We start from the raw sequence: 23300 nt of genomic DNA, 5'->3' as shown, positions 1-23300 counted from the left end.
ACATTCTGCCCGTGTCTGCGTGGGTTTCCTCCAGGTGCTCCGGTTTCCTCCCACAGTCCAAAAATGTGCAGGCTAGGTGGATTGGACTTGCTAAATTGCCCGTAGTGTTCAGGGTTATGGGGTTATTGGGGGATGGGGCTGGCTGGGATGCTTCAAAGGGCGGTGTGGACTTGTTGGGCCGAAGGGCCTGTTTCCACACTGTAGGGAATCTAATCTAATTCAAAATTATTCCCAACTCTTCTACATTCAAGTCAAAATCATTTGCATAATAAAAACAGCAAGGCCCCCAACACTGACCACTATGGAAACCCACTGGACACAGAATTCCAATCGGAAAAGTCCCACAACTATCATTGGGCTGAGAGGTGGCAAATGGAGTTTAATGCGGAAAAGTGTGAGGTGATTCACTTTGGAGGGAGTAACAGGAATACAGAGTACTGGGCTAATGGTAAGATTCTTGGTGGTGTGGATGAGCAGAGAGATCTCGGTGTCTATGTACATAGATCCCTGAAAGTTGCCACCCAGGTTGATAGGGTTGCTAAGAAGGCGTACGGTGTGTTAGGTTTTATTAGTAGAGGGATTGAGTTTCGGAGCCATAAGGTCATGTTGCAGCCGTACAAAACTCTGGTGCGGCCTCACTTGGAGTATTGCATACAGTTCTGGTCGCTGCATTATAGGAAGGATGTGGAAGCATTGGAAAGGGTGCAGAGGAGATTTACCAGGATGTTGCCTGGTCTGGAGGGAAGGTCTTATGAGGAAAGGCTGAGGGACTTGAGGCTGTTTTCGTTAGAGAGAAGAAGGTTAAGAGGTGGCTTAATAAAGACATACAAGATGATCACAGGATTAGATAGGGTGGACAGGGAGGGCCCTTTTCCTTAGGTGGTGATGGCAAGCACAAGGGGACATAACTTTAAACTGAGGGGACGGGTGATAGATGTCAGAGGTATGTTCTTTACTCAGAGAGTAGTAAGGGCTTGCAATGCCCTGCCTGCAACAGTAGTAGACTCACCAACTTTAATGGTCATTGGATTAACATTTGGATGATAATGGAATAGTGTAGGTTAGATGGGCTTCAGATTGGTTTCACAGTTCGGGGCAACATCGAGGGCCGAAGGGCCTGTACTGCGCTGTAGTGTTCTATGTTCTATGTTCTGCTCTCTGCTGCTCAGCCAATTGTGGATCCTATTTACCAAATTTCCTTGGGTCCCATGGGCTCTTACCCCTGCTGTCACTCTCCCATGAGGGACCTTATGATTAGACTAGATTAGATTCCCTACAGTGTGGAAACAGGCCCTTCGACCCAACAAGTCCACACCACCCCTTGGAGCATCCCACCCAGGCCCATTCCCCTATAACCCTACACCCCTGAACACTATGGGCAATTTAGCATGTCCAATCTACCTGCACATCTTTGGGCGGTGGCAGGAAACCGGAGCGCCCGGAGGAAACCCACGCAGACACGGGCAGAATGTGCAAACTCCGCACAGTTACCCGAGGTTGGAATTGAACCCGGGTCCCTGGTTCTGTGAGGCTGCAGTGCTAACCACTGAACCACCGTGCCACCCTAATCACAAGCTTTGCTGAAGTCAAAGTAGACAACATCACAAGCTTTGCCCCCATCTGCCAACCAGGTCACTTCTGACCAAGTTTAATCAACCTCGTCAGGACGTGACCTCCCCTGAACAAAGCCAGAATGACTGTTCTTCATTAATACTTGCCTCTTCAAATGCAGATTAATTCAGTCCCTCAGGATGGTCTCCAAACATTTCCTTACCACTGAGGCCGGATTGACCGGCCTGTAGTTTCCTGCCTTATGCCTTGGTCCCTTTCTGAATAATGGTACCATCCTTGCTGTCCCCAGTCCTCTGGCACCTCTTCTGTGGCCAGAGAAGAATTGAAACTTTTCCAACCAACCCAGCTATGTTCTGAATACTTTAAGTCATGGTATGAATTTGTCATTCACTTGGCTGTTTATCTTGCTGCCCTTAAAAATATCTTTGCTACTCAACTTAATTACTCCTTGGTTGGCAATTCTTTTCATCACTTATGGGATGTGGGTGGCAAAGGCTGGGTCATCATTTCTTGCCCATCCCTAATTGCCCTTGAGAAGGTGGGGGTGAGCTGCCTTCTTGAACCGCTGCAGTCCATGTGCTGTAGGTTGACCCACAATGCCATTGGAGGGAGAATTTCAATTTTTTAACTCAATGACACTGAGGAGAATGATGATGTATTGTCATCAATGTCTTGGAGGGGAACTTGCAAGGAGTGGTGTTCCCAGGTATCTGCTGCCCTTATTCTTCTAGGTAGAAGTGGTTGACTGTTTGGAAAATGCTGTCTGAGGATCTTTGGTGATTTGCTGTGGTGCATTTTGTAGATGGAACACACTGCTGCTACTGAGCGTCGGTGGCGGAGGGAGCAGTTATTTGTGGATGTGGCACCAGTCAAGTGGACAGCACTGTCCTGGATGGCGTCACGTTTCTTGAGTGTTGTTGGAGCTGCACCCATCCAGGCAAGTGGGGAATATTCCATCACACTTGTAGATGGCGGACGAGCTTTGGGGAGTCAGGAGGTGAGTTACTCGCCACAGTATTTCCAGCTTCTGGCTGCTCTTGTGGCCACTGTGTTTTTATGGCAAATCCAGTTCAGTTCCTGGTCAATGGTAACATATTATCCCAAACTCCGTCACCTCATCACTCATCGGTTAAAGAATTTATCCTGAACTCCGACTGGATTTGTTGATGACTACTATAATTGTGTACATAACCATATATTTATATATCTTATATATATGTACAGTCCTCAAATTTGAGCTGCTTACAAACTGAAACAGCTTCTCAGTGTCTGCTGTGACAAACACTTCACAATTTTATGTTATTAGAAGCTTCCTTCAGTCTTCAGTCATTCGTGATCACTCAGAACTCTCAGTCCTGGTGTAGCTCTTGCTAATCTGTTGTTTCAGATCAATGAAGATGCCAACTGTGAACAGCACAATCTTTATGAGATGGCAGATGTGGAGCCAGATTTGATGGAATGCGTTGATTGAGGTATGAACACATTAGCATTTGTAAAGTGTCCCATTCACATACATCAAAATGTTGGATTTAAATAATTCAGCGTAACTTCTGACTGGCTTAAATACTGCTGACAGTGAATTAAGGTACTGCAGAATGGGATTTAAATCTCCCCATTTTAAAGAGTAATGGAGGCACCAGTTAGAACTGCAATACTCTCATGCTCAGAATTCTGGTTGATTGATAAGCCCGTTCTCAGTTTCTTACAGCCCTTGCTCCCATGAGTTTAAATAGCTCTTGAGCTTTCAAGTCATACAGCATAGAAACAGTCCCTTCAGCCCACCATGCCTATGCTGACCAACAAACACCAATCTACACTATTCCCTGCACTTTATCCATAGCTGCGGCATTTGAAGTACACATCCAGAGGCATCTTAAATGTAGTGAGAGCCTCCACCATCCTCTCAGGCAGCACGCTCCATATTCTAACATCCTTTGGGTAAAAAGTGTTTTCTCCAGATATCTCCTCACCTTAAAGTTATACCCTCTGGTCTTAGGCACATCTACCATTGTGAAAAAGATTCGCATGATCCACCCCGTCGGTGCCTCTCTTGATGTTTTATGCCTCAATCAGAAACCCCCTGAGCCTCCTGTGCTCCAAGGAAAACAATTCCCAGTCTATCCAGTCTCTCCTCATAACTGAGACTTTCCATGTCAGGCAGCATCCTGATGTATCTCCTCTGCACCCAGGATTAAATTCCATCTGCCATTGCTCCATTGAATGTCCCAGCTGAGACCAACCTCCTCACTATCAATGACAGAACCAATTTTTGTGCCATCCGCAAACTTACTGATTATGCCCTTCTGCACTCATATCCAAGTCATTAAAGTACAACAAACAGCAATGGTCCAAGCACCAATCCCTGTTGTACACCACTGGTTACAACTTCCAATCACTAAAATAACCCTGCAGCAACACCCTTTGCCTCCTTTTTGGAAACCAATTCTCGACCCAGTTTGCCAACTTCTCTTGGCTCCCATGGGCTCTTACTTTTTGGATCAGCCTTTCATGTGGGGCCTTGTCAAAGCCCTTACTAAAGTCTGTGTAAGCCGCATTAACTGCACTGCTTTCATCAATATATTTTGTCATCTTTTCAAAAAAACGCAATTAAATTAGTCGGATGTAATCTCCAGTGAACAAATCTGTACTGACTATCCCTAACCAATCCCTTCCTTTGCAAGTGCTGATTAGTCCTGTCCCTCAGAATATTTTTCAATGATTTCCCTCCAACTGATGTCAGCCTTACTGGTCTGTAATTGCCTGGCCTATCTCTGCTGCCATTCTTGATCAAAGGATCAATATTAGCCATTCTCCAGTCATCTGGCACTTCACCTGTGACCAGCAAAGTATGAAATATCTGCGCTAGGGCCCTAGCAATCTCCTCTCTTGCCTTTCATTGCAGCCTGGGAAATCTCTCATCAGGGCCTGGGACTTTATGAACATTTATGCCTGCTAAAGCATTGTTTTTCACCTTTGAGAACACAGATGAGAAACATTCAAACATGTCCATTGGCTCACACACAGGTTACCTCTTTGATCTTTAAGAGGCGCCACTCCTTCCCTAGGAATCCTCTTATTCTCATTATACTTGTGAAATCATTTGGAATTTTCCTTGATCTGATCTGCCAAAGGTATTTTGCAAGCCATCTTTTCTCTCCCAACTTATTTTTTTTCAGTAAACCCCCTCCAGTAATGCCCCACCCCATGGGGCGACACGGTGGCTTAGTGGTTGGCACTGCAGCCTCACAGTGCCAGGGACCCGGGTTCGATTCCAGCCTCGGGCAACTGTCTGTGCGGAGTTTGCACATTCTCCCCGTGTCTGTGTGGGTTTCCTCCGGGTGCTCCGGTTTCCTTCCACAGTCCAAAGATGTGCAGGCTCGGTGGATTGGCCATGTTAAATTACCTGTAGTGTTCAGGGGTGTGTGAGTTATAGGGGGATGGGTCAGGGTGGGATGTTTCAAGCGGCGGTGTGGACTTGTTGGGCCAAAGGCCCTGTTTCCACACTGTAGAGAATCTAACCTAATCCACTCTATATTTTTGAAGGGCCTCCCCTGATTTTAATGCACTTTACCTAACATGTGCTTCCTTGTTTTCCTTTATCAAACTCCCAAAAACCCTTGACATCCAGGGTTTCCTGGACTTGTCGCCTTGCTCTTCATTCGGAGAAGAAAACCTTGAATTCTTGCAATACTACTTCTAAAAACTCAACACTTAGCAAATGTAGACTTATCTACAAGTAACTGCTCCATGTCTATGTTTGCCAGATCCTGTCCAATGACATTGAAATTGGCCAATTCCCTCAATTTAGACACCCAAATTTCTGCGCTGTCTTTATTCCTTTCCATTATGAAACTTACAGAGTTATGGTCACTATCTCCAAAATGCTCAGCCACTGAAACTTTAACCACCTGCCTGGCTTCATTCCTGAGGATTAGCTCTAGCACTGCTCTATCTCTAGTCGGACTATCGGTGTACTCACACAAAAATAAATCCTGGAGTGATAAAAGCTGAAGATTATTGGATTATTTTCTTTGTACAAAACACCTCCATCACTGACCCTTTAGAATTTAATTATATCCATGCAAAATAAATACCATCACAGACAGTGTGATGACATTAATCAGCTGTTTTAATCAACTGACATTGTTTAATACACAGAGACAGTAGGAACTGCTGATGCTGGAGAATCTGAGATAACAAGGTGTGGAGCTGGATGAGCACAGCAGGCCAAGCTGCATCAGAGGAGCAGGAAAGCTGACGTTTCTGGCCTAGATCCTTCTGGAAAAGGGGTCTGACCCGAAGTGTCAACTTTCCTGCTCCTCTGATGCGGTCTGGCCTGCTGTGTCCCTCCAGCTCCACACTGTGTTATCGCTGACTCCAGCATCAGCAATTCTTACTATCTCTATGATCTGTATATCCTTGTTTGCTATGATCTGCCTGTACTGATTAGATTAGATTCCCTACAGTGGGGAAACAGGCCCTTTGGCCCAACAAGTCCATACCGCCCCTTGAAGCATCTCACCCAGACCCATTCCCCTATAATCCACACACCCCTGAGCACAATGGGCAATTTAGCATAATACCTTAAACATAGGAGTGGAATTAAGGCCATTTGGCCCATCGAGTCCACTCCACCATTTAATCATGGCTGATGGGCATTTCAACTCCACTTCCCTGCAACCACCCCCTCCCACCCCCTGTAGCCCTTCATTCCTTGTGAGATCAAGAATTTATCAAGCTCTGCCTTGAAGACATTTAATGTCCCGGCCTCCACTGCACTCCATGGCAATGAATTCCACAGGCCCACCACTCTCTGGCTGAAGAACTGTCTCCTCATTTCCGTTTTAAATTTATCCCCTCTAATTCTAAGGCTGTGCCCACGGGTCCTAGTCTCCCCGCCTAACGGAAACAACTTCCCAGCGTCCACCCTTTCTAAGCCATACATTATCTTGTAAGTTTCTATTAGGTCTCCCCTCAACCTTCTAAACTCTAATGAATACAATCCCAAGATCCTCAGCTGTTCATCGTACATTTAACCTATCATTCCAGGGATCATCCGTGTGAATCTCCACTGGACACACTCCAGCGCCAGTATGTCCTTCCTGAGGTGTGGGGCCCAAAATTGGACACAGTATTCTAAATGGGGCCTAACTAGAGCTTTATAAAGTCTCAGAAGCACATCACTGCCTTTATATTCCAACCCTCTTAAGATAAACAACAACATTACATTTGCTTTCTTAATCATGGACTCTACCTGCAAGTTAACCTTTGGAGAATCCTGGACTATAACTCCCAGATCCCTTTGTACTTCTGCTTTACAAGTTTTCTCACCATTTAGAAAATAGTCCATGCCTGTATTCTTTTTTCCAAAGTGCAAAACCTCGCATTTGCTCACATTGAATTTCATCAGCCATTTCCTGGACCACTCTCCTAAATTGTCTAAATCTTTCTGCAGCCTTCCCACCTCCTCAGTACTACCTGCCTGTCCACCTGTCTTCATATCATCGGCAAACTTCGCCAGAATGCCCCAGTCCCTTCATCCAGATCATTAATATGGCCGATCCACCCAGCCCGCACATTTTTTGGCTGTGGGAGAAAACCCACGCAGACACGGGGAGAATGTGCAAACTCCACACAGACAGTCACCCGAGGCTGGAATTGAACTCGGGTCCCTGGCGCTGTCTCTGTTACTGCTTGCAACACAAAGCTTTTCACTGTATTTAAGTACATGTGACTACAATAAATCAAACCAAATTTTTAAAAATAAATCAATATTTGGGGCGCTGTAAAACATTTGGTCTCAAATGTTGAAGGTTTCAAATCACTATTTTCAGAAACAATTCTGATGTAACTTGGAAACATTTAGGTCAAGGTATGAGGGGGAGAAGCAGAAGGTTAGCACTGGGTAATGATACTCATTTAACGAGCTGGTGCAAACATGACGGGCCAAATAACCTCCCTCTATGCCAGAGCAGTTCTGTGATTCTTTGCAGATGCTTTGTTGGACAGAAAAGAAGAGCCTTATAAAGATGATTGCAGGAGTACAGTCAAAACTGTTTCTGAAAAGTCAAATGTGAGGCCACCCCCAACCACAACAAACCCCATCCCCCAACAATGAGCCGGAGCCCGGTTTGTATGACCAAGCCTTGAGGTAAAAAGTGGTTTGTGGCTGTTGGATGCAGAAGGAAAGCATCAAATACAGTGTCAGACAGACGCCAGTGCTCCATGCAACATCAAGGTCTTTGCAAGGTGACTTACAACGGTGAGCTGAAAATGAACATAAATGTAAAAATTGAGGCCACACCAGTAACTAGGGGGTCTCAAGTTCAAGATTGTCAGCAAGAGAGCCAGGATTGAGATGGGGAGAAACTTCTCTACTCAGAGAGTTGTTAGGATTTGGAAGGTGCTACCTGGGAGAATGTGTGAGGTGGATTCAATTGGAGGTTTCAAAAGAGAGCTGGAAATATGTTTGGAGTGATGAATTTAGAGAGCTACAGAGATAGGGTCGGAGAGTGAGACTAGATGGGAATTTCTTTCAGAAGCCGCTACAGACAAGATAGGTCCAATGGCCCCTTCCCGTACTGTAAAATTCTATGATTCTATATTATGAAAAGATGTTCATTCCAACAGGACAAACTAAGCTGGCAGTCCACTGCAACCAAAAGAAAGAAGAGGTATTGTTCTAGACACTGGGCATTAACCAAAATCCCCTCATCCTGGCTGAAACAAGTCACTAACCTGGACTAGCCACCCCTTGTAACAACAGAGATTTGCAGCAACCCTTTGACTGCTGAATGATCCTGGCAGAGCCTGTTGAGTACCATCTTCAAGAGATGTGAGACCAGCTGCACAGGATATTTCCAACTGCTCACAAGTCCAGCCTGAAAGACAGGAGGATGCGGAAAAGAAGGATTTAATACAGAAAGTGACAACTCCCACATTACCAGATTATCATCACTGTCTCAGTAAGAAAACTGGGAAAACTGAGAGTGTGCACAGGTCCACAGGATCTCCAAAAGCTAGGGTGGTATGGTGGCTCAGTGGTGCCTCACAGCACCAGGGACCCAGGTTTGAATCTACCCATAGATGACTGCGTGGAGTTTGCACATTCTCCCTGTGTCTGCCTGGGTTTCCTCCGGGTGCTCCAATTTCCTCCCACAGTCCAAAGATGTGCAGGTCAGGTGGATTGGCCAGGCTATATCATCCCATAGTGTCCTGGGATGTGCAGGCTAGGTGGATTAGCCATGGGAAAGGCAGCGTTACGAGGATAGGAATGGGGGCTGGATCTGGCTGTGATGCTCTTCCGTGGGTTCGTGTGGAGCCAATGGGCCAAATGGCCTGATTCCACACTGTAAGGATTCAATGATTCTTTGGTGTGATCTCACTACCCCATGGCAACTGCTTGTAGAACTTCTGCCACAATTTTCCCAGTCAAAGCTCTTTACTGCCGTCAGCATGAAGGGTGGGCACTGGCAAGCAAAGTTGAATATAAACAACCAGTTTTCTGATTAGGTACCTAATAATCCAGAAAACCAGATTAATGTTCTGGCAAGATAACATGGTGTAGAGCTGGATGAACACTGCAGGCCAAACAGCATCAGAGGAGCACAACAGCTGACATTTCAGGCCTAGACCCTTCATCAGAATGCTCTGGCGAACACAGTTTCAAATCCCACCATGGTAGGTAAGTGAATTCTGTAAAAGTATGGAATTGAAAAGCTATCCTAAAAGTGACCATGACACCAAACTGATTGGCATAAAAACCCATCTGGTTCAGTAATGTCCTTAAGGGAGGAAAAATCTGTCTCACTCATCTGCTCTCCCGGACTCCAGGCCCTCAGCAATGTGGTTGACACTTCACTGGCCTCTGGGCAATTAGGGGCAGGCTGGCCTCGGCAGTGGGACCCACATCCCATAAAAAGAATGTAGATTTCCGATCCCATTTTAGAGGTTGAGCATGTCGTATTGGCGTTTCAAATGCTTTGGAGGGGTGCAAATGTGGGCAGCATGAGAAAGACTGGTCTAGCAGGAGTGGAACCAGTGGTGGATGATCTATAGATGTGGAGGCACAAATGGAAATAGCCATCATAGACCACAATGAGAATCCAGTGATGCTGCTAGACAGCCCTCAACTGATGAACTGAACAATAAAAAGACAGCAACTGAAGATGGCTGACTTCAATCAGATGGCTCATGTGCTTTACAGCTAAAGAGGTTGGATCTAATCATAATTAGAAAACAGATGTGAGGAGAGTTCAATGATTAATCTGGTTTGTGTGCTAGCTTTTGTGAACCAGCTGGCCAGTTTTGTTTGTCAGCAGACTGTGAAACTTTGCACCAGTTTTGGCAAAGGAGATTGGGATCAAGAGCAGGAAACCACTTCCACTCCCATCTAATAACTAGTAACAACAACGTTAGTGCTGAGGCACCTTGATCGTAGCAACAAAGTTGCCCAGCAAATCAGGATTTGGAGCAGCCCCGATGAAACGAATAACCAATCGTGTTTTTACTCGTTCAAACTTTAAAACAACATACACAATGCACAGATCAGGAAAGAGTGCGAGCCTATTCCAATTGCTCATAAACATTTCGACCAGTACTTGCTTGGGAGAGAAGTGGAGGTTGTTACTTCATTTGCAGAAATATTGCTTGGAAGTGAAACACAGACAAAGCAAGCAGATGTCTGTCATCACCATTTTGCATTCTCTGTGAAGAAAGTTGACAGTGTGAGCATTCTTTGTGAAATCTTCTGGGTTCCAACAAGGTGCAACAGCTAAATTGAAAATCAAACCAGCAGAGCATTGATTCCAAAGAACAAGTAGCATGGTCATATCAAGCAAATTACACAACAAGATGCAACTGTTCAAGTGTTACATGAAGTTGTATTGAAAGTTGGCCTGAAACCATCAATTATACATCTTAAGGAAGCAATGACGACACTGTCTAGAATAATATCCTGTAGAAAAGGAAAAAAGTCATAATTCCCAAAGTGCTTCCATCAAAGAATTGAGTCGAGGGCTGAGTTTAAAGACCATATCACCTAATGCAGTGCTATAATGACCTTCACGCTGAAAAGATCCTCACGATTCATGCCACTCCAGATGGACAAACAGCCATCAACAATGGACGTGAATGCTGTAACGATAACAGGGCCAGGTTTTGGCTCTCAAGGTGGATGGATCAAGCAGGGAACTTTCTGACTGGCTGAAGTCATCACAAGTTTGGATCTCGGCCAGGGGAGGGGTCAGGTGTAGGCTGGAGTCAGGCCCACCAAGCCCAGAAGCAGCATTTCAGCAGCAATGCAGCCCAAGATGAATTGTTCAAAAGACCCATTTAAGTTCTCTGGAATTAAACTGGTTGTCTTTGATTAGTAGATAATAAAATGTGAGGCTGGATGAACACAGCAGGCCAAGCAGCATCTCAGGAGCACAAAAGCTGCCGTTTCGGGCCTAGACCCTTCATCAGAGAGGGGGATGGGGGGAGGGAACTGGAATAAATAGGGAGAGAGGGGGAGGCGGACCGAAGATGGAGAGTAGATGCAATGGGAGAGAGATTCCCTGAGGTTGGTCCGGAGGGAGGAGGGTAACTTCTTCAGGTTAGGCATCCCTGGAAGAGGCTTCGCAGTGAGGTTAAAATAGTATCAGTTACCCTCCTCCCTCCGGACCAACATCAGGGAATCTCTCTCCCATTGCAACTACTCTCCATCTTCAGTCCGCCTCCCCCTCTCTCCCTATTTATTCCAGTTCCCACCCCCCATCCCCCTCTCTGATGAAGGGTCTAGGCCCGAAACGTCAGCTTTTGTGCTCCTGAGATGCTGCTTGGCCTGCTGTGTTCATCCAGCCTCACATTTTATTATCTTGGAATTCTCCAGCATCTGCAGTTCCCATTATCTCTGATACTATTTTAACCTCACTGCGAAGCCTCTTCCAGGGATGCCTAACCTGAAGAAGTTACCCTCCTCCCTCCGGACCAACCTCAGGGAATCTCTCTCCCATTGCAACTACTCTCCATCTTCGGTCCGCCTCCCCCTCTCTCCCTATTTATTCCAGTTCCCTCCCCCCATCCCCCTCTCTGATGAAGGGTCTAGGCCCGAAACGTCAGCTTTTGTGCTCCTGAGATGCTGCTTGGCCTGCTGTGTTCATCCAGCCTCACATTTTATTATCTTGGAATTCTCCAGCATCTGCTGTTCCCATTATCTCTGATACTATTTTAACCTCACTGCGAAGCCTCTTCCAGGGATGCCTAACCTGAAGAAGTTACCCTCCTCCCTCCGGACCAACCTCAGGGAATCTCTCTCCCATTGCAACTACTCTCCATCTTCGGTCCGCCTCCCCCTCTCTCCCTATTTATTCCAGTTCCCTCCCCCCATCCCCCTCTCTGATGAAGGGTCTAGGCCCGAAACGTCAGCTTTTGTGCTCCTGAGATGCTGCTTGGCCTGCTGTGTTCATCCAGCCTCACATTTTATTATCTTGGAATTCTCCAGCATCTGCTGTTCCCATTATCTCTGATACTATTTTAACCTCACTGCGAAGCCTCTTCCAGGGATGCCTAACCTGAAGAAGTTACCCTCCTCCCTCCGGACCAACCTCAGGGAATCTCTCTCCCATTGCAACTACTCTCCATCTTCGGTCCGCCTCCCCCTCTCTCCCTATTTATTCCAGTTCCCTCCCCCCATCCCCCTCTCTGATGAAGGGTCTAGGCCCGAAACGTCAGCTTTTGTGCTCCTGAGATGCTGCTTGGCCTGCTGTGTTCATCCAGCCTCACATTTTATTATCTTGGAATTCTCCAGCATCTGCTGTTCCCATTATCTCTGATACTATTTTAACCTCACTGCGAAGCCTCTTCCAGGGATGCCTAACCTGAAGAAGTTACCCTCCTCCCTCCGGACCAACCTCAGGGAATCTCTCTCCCATTGCAACTACTCTCCATCTTCGGTCCGCCTCCCACTCTCTCCCTATTTATTCCAGTTCCCTCCCCCCATCCCCCTCTCTGATGAAGGGTCTAGGCCCGAAACGTCAGCTTTTGTGCTCCTGAGATGCTGCTTGGCCTGCTGTGTTCATCCAGCCTCACATTTTATTATCTTGGAATTCTCCAGCATCTGCAGTTCCCATTATCTCTGATACTATTTTAACCTCACTGCGAAGCCTCTTCCAGGGATGTCTAACCTGAAGAAGTTACCCTCCTCCCTCCGGACCAACCTCAGGGAATCTCTCTCCCATTGCAACTACTCTCCATCTTCGGTCCGCCTCCCCCTCTCTCCCTATTTATTCCAGTTCCCTCCCCCCATCCCCCTCTCTGATGAAGGGTCTAGGCCCGAAACGTCGGCGTTTGTGCTCCTGAGATGCTGCTTGGCCTGCTGTGTTCATCCAGCCTCACATTTTATTATCTTGGAATTCTCCAGCATCTGCAGTTCCCATTATCTCTGATACTATTTTAACCTCACTGCGAAGCCTCTTCCAGTGATGCCTAACCTGAAGAAGTTACCCTCCTCCCTCCGGACCAACCTCAGGGAATCTCTCTCCCATTGCAACTACTCTCCATCTTCGGTCCGCCTCCCCCTCTCTCCCTATTTATTCTAGTTCCCTCCCCCCATCCCCCTCTCTGATGAAGGGTCTAGGCCCGAAACGTCAGCTTTTGTGCTCCTGAGATGCTGCTTGGCCTGCTGTGTTCATCCAGCCTCACATTTTATTATCTTGGAATTCTCCAGCATCTGCAGTTCCCATTATCTCTGATACTATTTTAACCTCACTGCGAAGCCTCTTCCAGTGATGCCTAACCTGAAGAAGTTACCCTCCTCCCTCCGGACCAACCTCAGGGAATCTCTCTCCCATTGCAACTACTCTCCATCTTCGGTCCGCCTCCCCCTCTCTCCCTATTTATTCCAGTTCCCTCCCCCCATCCCCCTCTCTGATGAAGGGTCTAGTCCCGAAACGTCAGCTTTTGTGCTCCTGAGATGCTGCTTGGCCTGCTGTGTTCATCCAGCCTCACATTTTATTATCTTGGAATTCTCCAGCATCTGCTGTTCCCATTATCTCTGATACTATTTTAACCTCACTGCGAAGCCTCTTCCAGGGATGCCTAACCTGAAGAAGTTACCCTCCTCCCTCCGGACCAACCTCAGGGAATCTCTCTCCCATTGCAACTACTCTCCATCTTCGGTCCGCCTCCCCCTCTCTCCCTATTTATTCCAGTTCCCTCCCCCCATCCCCCTCTCTGATGAAGGGTCTAGTCCCGAAACGTCAGCTTTTGTGCTCCTGAGATGCTGCTTGGCCTGCTGTGTTCATCCAGCCTCACATTTTATTATCTTGGAATTCTCCAGCATCTGCAGTTCCCATTATCTCTGATACTATTTTAACCTCACTGCGAAGCCTCTTCCAGGGATGTCTAACCTGAAGAAGTTACCCTCCTCCCTCCGGACCAACCTCAGGGAATCTCTCTCCCATTGCAACTACTCTCCATCTTCGGTCCGCCTCCCCCTCTCTCCCTATTTATTCCAGTTCCCTCCCCCCATCCCCCTCTCTGATGAAGGGTCTAGGCCCGAAACGTCGGCGTTTGTGCTCCTGAGATGCTGCTTGGCCTGCTGTGTTCATCCAGCCTCACATTTTATTATCTTGGAATTCTCCAGCATCTGCAGTTCCCATTATCTCTGATACTATTTTAACCTCACTGCGAAGCCTCTTCCAGTGATGCCTAACCTGAAGAAGTTACCCTCCTCCCTCCGGACCAACCTCAGGGAATCTCTCTCCCATTGCAACTACTCTCCATCTTCGGTCCGCCTCCCCCTCTCTCCCTATTTATTCTAGTTCCCTCCCCCCATCCCCCTCTCTGATGAAGGGTCTAGGCCCGAAACGTCAGCTTTTGTGCTCCTGAGATGCTGCTTGGCCTGCTGTGTTCATCCAGCCTCACATTTTATTATCTTGGAATTCTCCAGCATCTGCAGTTCCCATTATCTCTGATACTATTTTAACCTCACTGCGAAGCCTCTTCCAGTGATGCCTAACCTGAAGAAGTTACCCTCCTCCCTCCGGACCAACCTCAGGGAATCTCTCTCCCATTGCAACTACTCTCCATCTTCGGTCCGCCTCCCCCTCTCTCCCTATTTATTCCAGTTCCCTCCCCCCATCCCCCTCTCTGATGAAGGGTCTAGTCCCGAAACGTCAGCTTTTGTGCTCCTGAGATGCTGCTTGGCCTGCTGTGTTCATCCAGCCTCACATTTTATTATCTTGGAATTCTCCAGCATCTGCTGTTCCCATTATCTCTGATACTATTTTAACCTCACTGCGAAGCCTCTTCCAGGGATGCCTAACCTGAAGAAGTTACCCTCCTCCCTCCGGACCAACCTCAGGGAATCTCTCTCCCATTGCAACTACTCTCCATCTTCGGTCCGCCTCCCCCTCTCTCCCTATTTATTCCAGTTCCCTCCCCCCATCCCCCTCTCTGATGAAGGGTCTAGTCCCGAAACGTCAGCTTTTGTGCTCCTGAGATGCTGCTTGGCCTGCTGTGTTCATCCAGCCTCACATTTTATTATCTTGGAATTCTCCAGCATCTGCAGTTCCCATTATCTCTGTCTTTGATTAGTGTTCAACCGTCTCGGCCTCACATTTTACCCTTCCTTTCCCCCGTGGCACCTTATAGCTTCCACACCAACTCAATGCCAATTCATGCCAATTCATCCAGTATGTGCAATGTACATAACCAATGAGCCATTTTAACAGTAAATATGAAATTGTTGAAAATATTTAGAATACACATGCACAAACCTTCTTTTGAATAACTTCTGTTGTTCCTATGACTATTAAAAATCATTGACAGAGGCTTCAGAAGGATTGAAATGAGGCCTGGCAGTGAGCTCAGACCAATCAAAACGTGAGCTAAACAGCCAGTTCTATTTTGACCATGGAAGTCGATGATTAACTTTGCTGGATTAGCATCTTTACAAAGTGGTAATAGATTGTTCCTTCAGTCTGCTGATTTGTCAGCATCTCAGTTCTTATTTAGGCAAATTTAAGATGCGTGAAGAATTTGATTCCACTGACTAATTGCTCCATGAGCTGCGAGCCCACTCTGGAATTTGGAGGGAACTTTCAGAGCATCTGCTTTGGAGGTCATTGAATGTGCTTTTCTTTTAACAGTGGGGAGCAGTTAGGCACATCGACTTCGATCCTTAATAACTAAGTGCTTTACAAAGGTTCAGGAAATCTGAACAGAAATGGACAAACAAGGGTGTAATGACTTCCCACACAGCTGCTGCTAGTCGATTTAACAACATAACATTGGACATTATTTATCGCTGTCTAGTTATAACCACATGCTCATACTCTGCCATTCAATTAGATCACGATAGATCTGTATCTAAACTCCATTTTTTGCCTCAGATTTGTATCCCTTAATCCCCTTGCCAATCAAAAATCTATCAATCTCAGCTTTGATATTTTTAATTGACCGTCCTTCTCCTCAATAGTATTTTGAGGAAGAAACACCCAAATTTTAATGACGTTGCCTGCATGCTTCACCCAGTCCTCCGAAACAGACTTGCTGTAATTTTAAGATTATTTCACACATCCGTAGACTGACCCAACTAGAGGAAATAGATTCTCTCTCTCTATCAGAGTCAGTAGGAACTGCCGATGCTGGAGAATCTGAGATAACAAGGTGTAGAGCTGGATGAACACAGTAGGCATCAGAGGAGCCGGAAAGCTGACGTTTCAGGTCGAGACCCTTCTTCAGAAATGGGGCAGGGGAAGGGGATTCTGAAATAAATAGGAAGAGAGGGGAGGCGGATTGAAGATGGATAAGGGAGAAAATAGGTGGTGAGGGGACAGACAGGTCAAAGAGGCGGGGATGGAGCCATAAAGCCAGTAAAGGTTAGTGTAGGTGGCGAAGTAGGGGGGAGATAGGACAGGGAGGACAGACAGGCCATGGGGGCGGGATGAAGTTAGTAGGCAGGAGATGGGGTTGGGGCTTGAGGTAGGAGGAGGGGATAGGTCAGAGGAAGAACAGGTTTGGGAGGTGGGGACAAGCTGGGCTGGTTTTGGGATGCGTTGGGGGAGGGGAAGATTTTGAAGCTTGTGAAGTCCACATTGATATCATTGGGCTGCAGGGTTCCCAAGCGGAATATGAGGCTCTGTACCTGCAACCTTCAGGTGACATCATTGTGGCACTGCAGGAGGCCAAAAGCCCTATATCTGTGACATCACCCACACCCTCCACCTCCTCCAAAACTTCTGATTCCCTGGTCCGCAACACTTCATCTTTACTACAGACATCCAGTCCCTATACACCTGCATTCCCCATGCAATGGTGTAAAGGCCCTCCGCTTCTTGCTGTCCCACAGGCCCAACCAGTCCCCCTCCATTGACACCCTCATCCGCTTATCTGAACTCACCTGCACCCTCAACAACTTCTCCTTTAATTCCTCCCACATCCTAAAGACAAAGGAGGTGGCCATGGGCACCCGCATGGGCCCCAAGCTATGCCTGCCTCTTTGTAGGTCACGTGGAATAATCCCTCTTCCGCACCTACATTGGCCCCAAACCCCACCTCTTGCTCCGTTACATTGATGACTGTATCAGCGCCGCCTCGTGCTCCCACGAGGAGCTTGAACAGTTTATCCACTTCACCAACACCTTCCACCCCAACCTTAACTTTGCTTGGGCCATGTCCAATACCTCTCTCTCCTTCCTGGACCTCTCTGTTTCTATGTCTGGCAACCACTTGGAAACCGATATCCATTTCCAGCCCACCGAATCCCACAGCTAACTAGAATACACCTCGTCCCACCCACATTCCTGCAAAAATGCCATCCCCTATTCTCAAGTCCTTCGCCTCCGCCGCATTTACTCCCAGGATGAGGCATTCCACTCCCGGGCATCCCAGATGTCCTCATTTTTCAAGGACTGCAGCTTCCCCTCCACAGTGGTCAAGAACGCCCTCAACTGTGTCACTCACATTTCCCGCAACTCATCCCTCACATCCCCTCCCCACAATAACAACCAAAACAGAATCCCCCTCATACTCACATACCACCCCACCAACCTCCAGATCTAATGCATCATCCTCCGACACTTCCGCCATCTGCAATCTGACCCCACCACCAAAAATATTTTTCCCTCCCCACCCTTACCTGCTTTGTGGAAAGACCACTCTCTCTGGGACTCTCTTGTCCGCTCCGCACTCCCCATCAGCCCAACCACACATGGCACTTTCCCCTGCAACCGCAGGAAGTGCTACACCCGCCCCTAAACCTCTTCCCTCACCCCCATCCCAGTCCCTAAGAAGACTTTCCACATCATATTCTGAACTTGTGGAATAATGTGGACTGTTCAATTTTTACATTGATGATAGGACAACGGGAAAATGGGAACAGAAATGGGGCACAGTCCCTTGTGCCTTTTTCCTGCAGCCAGTTTGATCATGGTTGATCTGCGTCACAATTCCTTTTAACTGTCTTAGCTGTGATCCCTTTATCTAATCGGGAACTAGCAATCTCTGTCTCAAAATCTCCAGTTGACCCAGAAAGTCACAACCTTTTGCAGTGGAGCATTCCAACATTCTACTGCTTTAGTGTGCAAAATTGCTCCCTGATTTTGCCCTAATTACCCAACCTTGAATCTTTAAGATCAGCAGTGAGTTTAACATCCAGTTAGATTTTCCATTCCATTCATGTTATTAAAGCTGATCCTCAAGTTCCCATCCTGTGGTATTTAATAAGACCAGAAGAAATGGCAACAGGAATAGGCCACTCAGCCCTTCAAGCCCGCTCCCCCATTGAGTGACAAGTGACTCCTCATTCCTCACATCCATTTTCTTGCCCTTTCTCCGTAACACTTGATTCCCTGACTCTTCAAGAACCTATCTATCTCAGCCTTAAGTATGCACAAGGACTCTGCTCCCCAGCTCTCTCGCAAACAATTCCAAAGACTCACAACCCTCTGACAGGAGAAATCCCTCTTCATCTCAGTCTTCAATTGACCGCCCTTATTCCGAGACTGTGCCGTCTAGCCCTAGACTCTCCCATGAGGGAAAACACCCTCTCAGCATTTACCCTGTCAAGCCCCTGTATGATTTAAATTAGATCACCTCTCATTCTCCTTAACTCTAGTGAATAGGGTCCCAACCTGTTTAGATGTTGCATATAAGACAATTCCTCCAAACTGGGAATCATCATGGAACCCTTGGCATATCTGTAGTGCCAAAAATATACTCAGGCCCACAATCTTGAATGTCAGTGAATCCTAGCGAACTCTCTATGAACGGCCTCCAATGAAATGATATCTTTTCTTACATTGTGGACCCAAAACTGGTCACAGTGTTCCAGATGCAGTCTCACCAGAGCTATGGACCAGAGCAAACCACCCTCAAATTATATCAATAGATAGCCTCGGCCCTAAACTTTTATTTTGTTTAAAAGCAAGTGTGAGGTACTACGTTCCAGAAGTGTTTTGATTGGTCCATCAGTGGACTTCAAATAAAACACATTTCTTTTTCTTACAACACAATTAAAATACAAACGAATAAAGAATTGTCAAAAGATTTAATTTGATTGAAATCTTTAATAAAATAATATATTATCTAACTACTATTCATCAACTGTTTAAATGTAGTAGCCTTCATAAACATACCCTTGGCAAAAGCAAATTCAACAAAAGCAGATTTTCCTTGCATGCTACCTCTTCTAAGGTGGAGAAGACATCAGCACAGGAAGAAACAAACCAGCAGCAGAGAGAGAACTGTATCTATCAGCTTTTACAGCCAATTCCAAACCCAAACTAAAAGCAAAACTAAACCGGTGGGTCTGTGTGAGCCTCACTCCATCCACTCATGCTTCTTCGGCTAAGCAACATAAAACACTCAGGGAGTGCAAAGCTGTTTATCCCTGCTTCTGAAGCAGACATTTCGTTACCACTGTGGCTATACCCCTCTGCAAGGGAAACAGCACAGAACAAATCTCTCAAAGGCACAGTACCATCACATGACCATCTTGTAAAGTTGCATTGAGTCTTTTTTACTCCAACCCTCTTGAAATAAGAGCCAACATTTCATGAGCCTTCCTGATTACCTGCTGTACCATGAGTGCTAGTTGGGTCAAAATTTTGGAATTCCTTCCCTAATAGCATTGTGGATCAACCCACAGCACATGACCTGCAACAGTTCAAGAAGTCAGCTCACTGCCACCTTCTCAAGGTCAGGGAGGATGGGCAATACATGCTGTCCATCCCTCACCCCTGCTTCAATGACCTCTGTCTCCTGAAACAAGACAAAATTTCTCTGCTCTGGACAAAAAAATCTTTAGGCAATCAAGATTCTGTGACCAACGAGAACCTGAACTCATCAACTAGTGTCCTGATTATGAGTCATGATTCTCTGCTCAGTCCATAAGGGCCAGTCACATTCCCTTCGAAAGGTAACACAAGTCCATCACCTGTTGGGGCAGCATTTTTTTTTGGCAGGGTGTCACTGCCATGTGGAGAAAAGGATATGACTATTTATGTATCCACATGTTTTCCAGAAATGGTGCTCCCATTCCTTTGCCACATCACTAAAATTGTAATGGACTTCACCACTTGTGGTGTTCTTAAAAAGTGGTAATTAATCTGGACACAGTTATTAGTTTATGATAAGCTCCATTGTACAACAGCTAAAGTTTACAGAGTTGCTTGAAATTTCAGCTTACATTTTCAGTTAAATCTCACTTACCTTACACATATTTTCTGTCTTTGAAGCTGCTCATTGGCATTCACTACTTGTTACTTGAAGCTATCTCACAGAAATTTCTTCAATATATCCCACTGACCTGTCGAAAATTATTTAAGATAATTGGATAAGGTGCTTTTGTCTCACTTTCAAAAGTACAAAATCTACAGTGTGCGTAATCATTCCAATTTCTGAAACAATTGAGAGCTGAATTGGTGGTGAATACTCTGAAGTTCGATTGTCTAAAAGCCCATGTTTCAATCAGTCCTTTAAAGGATAGTTCCTGTTATTTTGTTCACAGATACCTGAGGAAGTTGAAGATGTGTCTGACCTTGAGGACAATTGTCAAAGTTACCCCAGTGTTTAGACAGAGGGGAAATTAGACAGAATATAGGGGAGGAGATAAATGTTAAGCCATCGGGATACTGGGAATGTGACATTAAATGCTGTGTGAATCCATCATGAGTGGATATGCAAGGCTCAATTTTAAATGCTTTGTTCGGCACATGGGTTTGGTGATGGAAGCTTTAAAACAAGGATAATGGACAAGCCTTCACACTATTATCTCTGCTTTGACTCAGGTTTCAGAAGACATATGATGTCCTCACTGAAAGGCAGGTGGAGACATTGTTATTGTTCACTGTTCGGGTCAGATAATGTCATTGCCATCCCTTTACTGCAGGCCAGGAGGAGTTGTTCCCAAATGGATCCAAGGCCAGCAAGAGTGAGGAGGAAAACAGGGATTTTGCTCTCTTTCCACCCCACTACCAAACCCCTTAACTCCACAGCTTCCCAATCTCATGGCTCCCCACTCCCCTTCCAGAACTCTGGTCAGCTTCAATCTGAAATCCAGCTCTCTCCAATTGACCTCCTCAAGTCTTCCTGCTAGATTTTGCCAACATGCCATATCTGAACTTGGTGATGAGGCTAGTCGTTAAAATGGTATGTGCCAATAGTGAACCAGATATTCAAACAAAGGCCTGGATTACCCCAATGTTCAGAGCCCAAAGTTGGAACCAAAGTCCACCCAACCCTCTCCTCAATGCCACAATAAAAACCGGAACTGCTGGAAAAGCTCAGCAGGCCTGGCAGCATCTGGGGAGAGAAATCAGAGTTAACGTTCCGGGTCGAGTGACTCTTCCTCAGAGCTGATAGTATCTAGGAAAATGGTATGAGTGTGGAAGATGGGCTGGAGGAAGGGGGTCAGGGGTAAACAATAGGTGGGAATAGACCTCAAAGAGAGAGAAGAGCAGTTGGACAGAGAAAGGAGCAGATAACGATCTGGCTAAGACGGTGAATAGCTACTCATGAGGACTGTTGGTGGTTAACAATAGGCTGTGTGTAATAGCAGACCATGCAACAACAAGGCCCTGGTGTTTTAGGGGTTGGAGTAAGGGCATGTGAGAACTCAAGCCCTAAAGTTGTTGAACTGGATATTGTGTCCAGAAGGTTGTCGAGTTCCTAAGTGGAAAATGAGGTGCTGTTCTTCCAGCTCGCACTGAGATTTGCTGGAGCACCACAGCAAGCTTGAGACAGAGATGTTGGCCAGGGAACAGGGCGGTGAGTTGACGCAACAATGTGCTGCCTCAATGTGTTGACATCACAAATATCCCTGCAATCTGATTGGGTATATCCAAGCCTTGACCATAAGTTGGCACAGAATTGGGAAAGACTGAATCCACACAGCACACGTTGTCTTTCAACTGTGAAATTGAAAGCTTCATAATCATTCAACCTTCCCTCGTACTCAATCTCCTTAAGAATCCACAACTGCAGAAGCACTATAAAAATTTTAACTTGTCCTCACAATTCAAAAGTGCTGGTTTTCCAATGGCATTCAGAAACAAGGTCTGATTAATATAGGCATGATATGGAGGAGAGGCTGCAGCATAATGTCACCACGGGCATAACTGAGATCTAAAATTCAACCATTCTTTAAGCTATATAATTGTTGGCACCTAGCTTATGGTGGTGCAGCTCATGGGAATTGAACCCTGGCCAGGAGGGGTGCGAAACCTAAATCTTAGGCCAACGTGTGAATGAGTCTCAGTTGCCCACAAGGTTTGATGCTGTAGGAGGGCTTACTGCTATTACAGATGTGTCAATGTTTCTATTTGTGCGTAAGCTGTTGAACTGGCAGCTGTATCCCTTAGTACAGCAAATAAGGAACTAAATTGCAATTAACAATGGGAGAATGTGCAAATACGAAGAGATTGTTAAAATGACAAGTAGATACACAGGAGAATAAAATAACCTGCACTTACATAGCATCTTTCATACACCCAAAACATCCTAAAGCGCTTTACAATCAATGAATTAACTCTGAAGACTTGAATGTGAGAAACAGGAGCAAGAGTTGACATAAAGTTCCTCAAGCCTTCTCTGTCATTCAGTACAAATAAACTATTCACCCACCGACACCCCCCCAGTTCCATTTGCCCACATCCCTAAATTAAACATCTATTAAACTCACAGTTTAATAAGTTTAACGGTGAAGAATCTACAACCGACAGTGGGTAGAGCTGCGTCAGGATTTTCGGTGATGGAGGTAATATTTCCGTGTGGGCAAATGCAGGTAGTTTTGTCTCATGAGGGTGAACAAAGATGGTGTTCAACATTGGAGAAGCATTTTCCTCAAACATTGTAATGGGATTTACCCGTTCCATGCCCTGAAACTATTGACAGGATCTTATGTTGCTTCTGAGTTAGACTTTGGCACTTCTGGCCTTACTACACTCACTTAACATTGCTCTGAAGTAGGACTAATCCTCCTGATCTTCTATTCCTGGACTGTGCATTGTCACAGAGTCAAACTGAGCCTCCTGCTGGGCCCTGCATAACGAGAGCCCAGGCACTGAGATGAGAGCTAATTCTTTGATGAATTGCATGTATTTGTATTAGTGTGTACAAATACTTCCAGTTTAAAGCTCCTCTGTTCTGAGAAAGGATCACGAGACCCAAAACGTTAACTCCGATTTTCTTCTTCACAGATGCTGCCAGACCTGCTAAGCTACAACATTTGGTGCTAGATGAGG

The sequence above is a fragment of the Stegostoma tigrinum genome, chromosome 20 (genome assembly GCF_030684315.1).
Source record: "Stegostoma tigrinum isolate sSteTig4 chromosome 20, sSteTig4.hap1, whole genome shotgun sequence".
Classification (NCBI taxonomy): Eukaryota; Metazoa; Chordata; class Chondrichthyes; order Orectolobiformes; family Stegostomatidae; genus Stegostoma; species Stegostoma tigrinum.
This window is presented reverse-complemented; position numbering follows the sequence as displayed.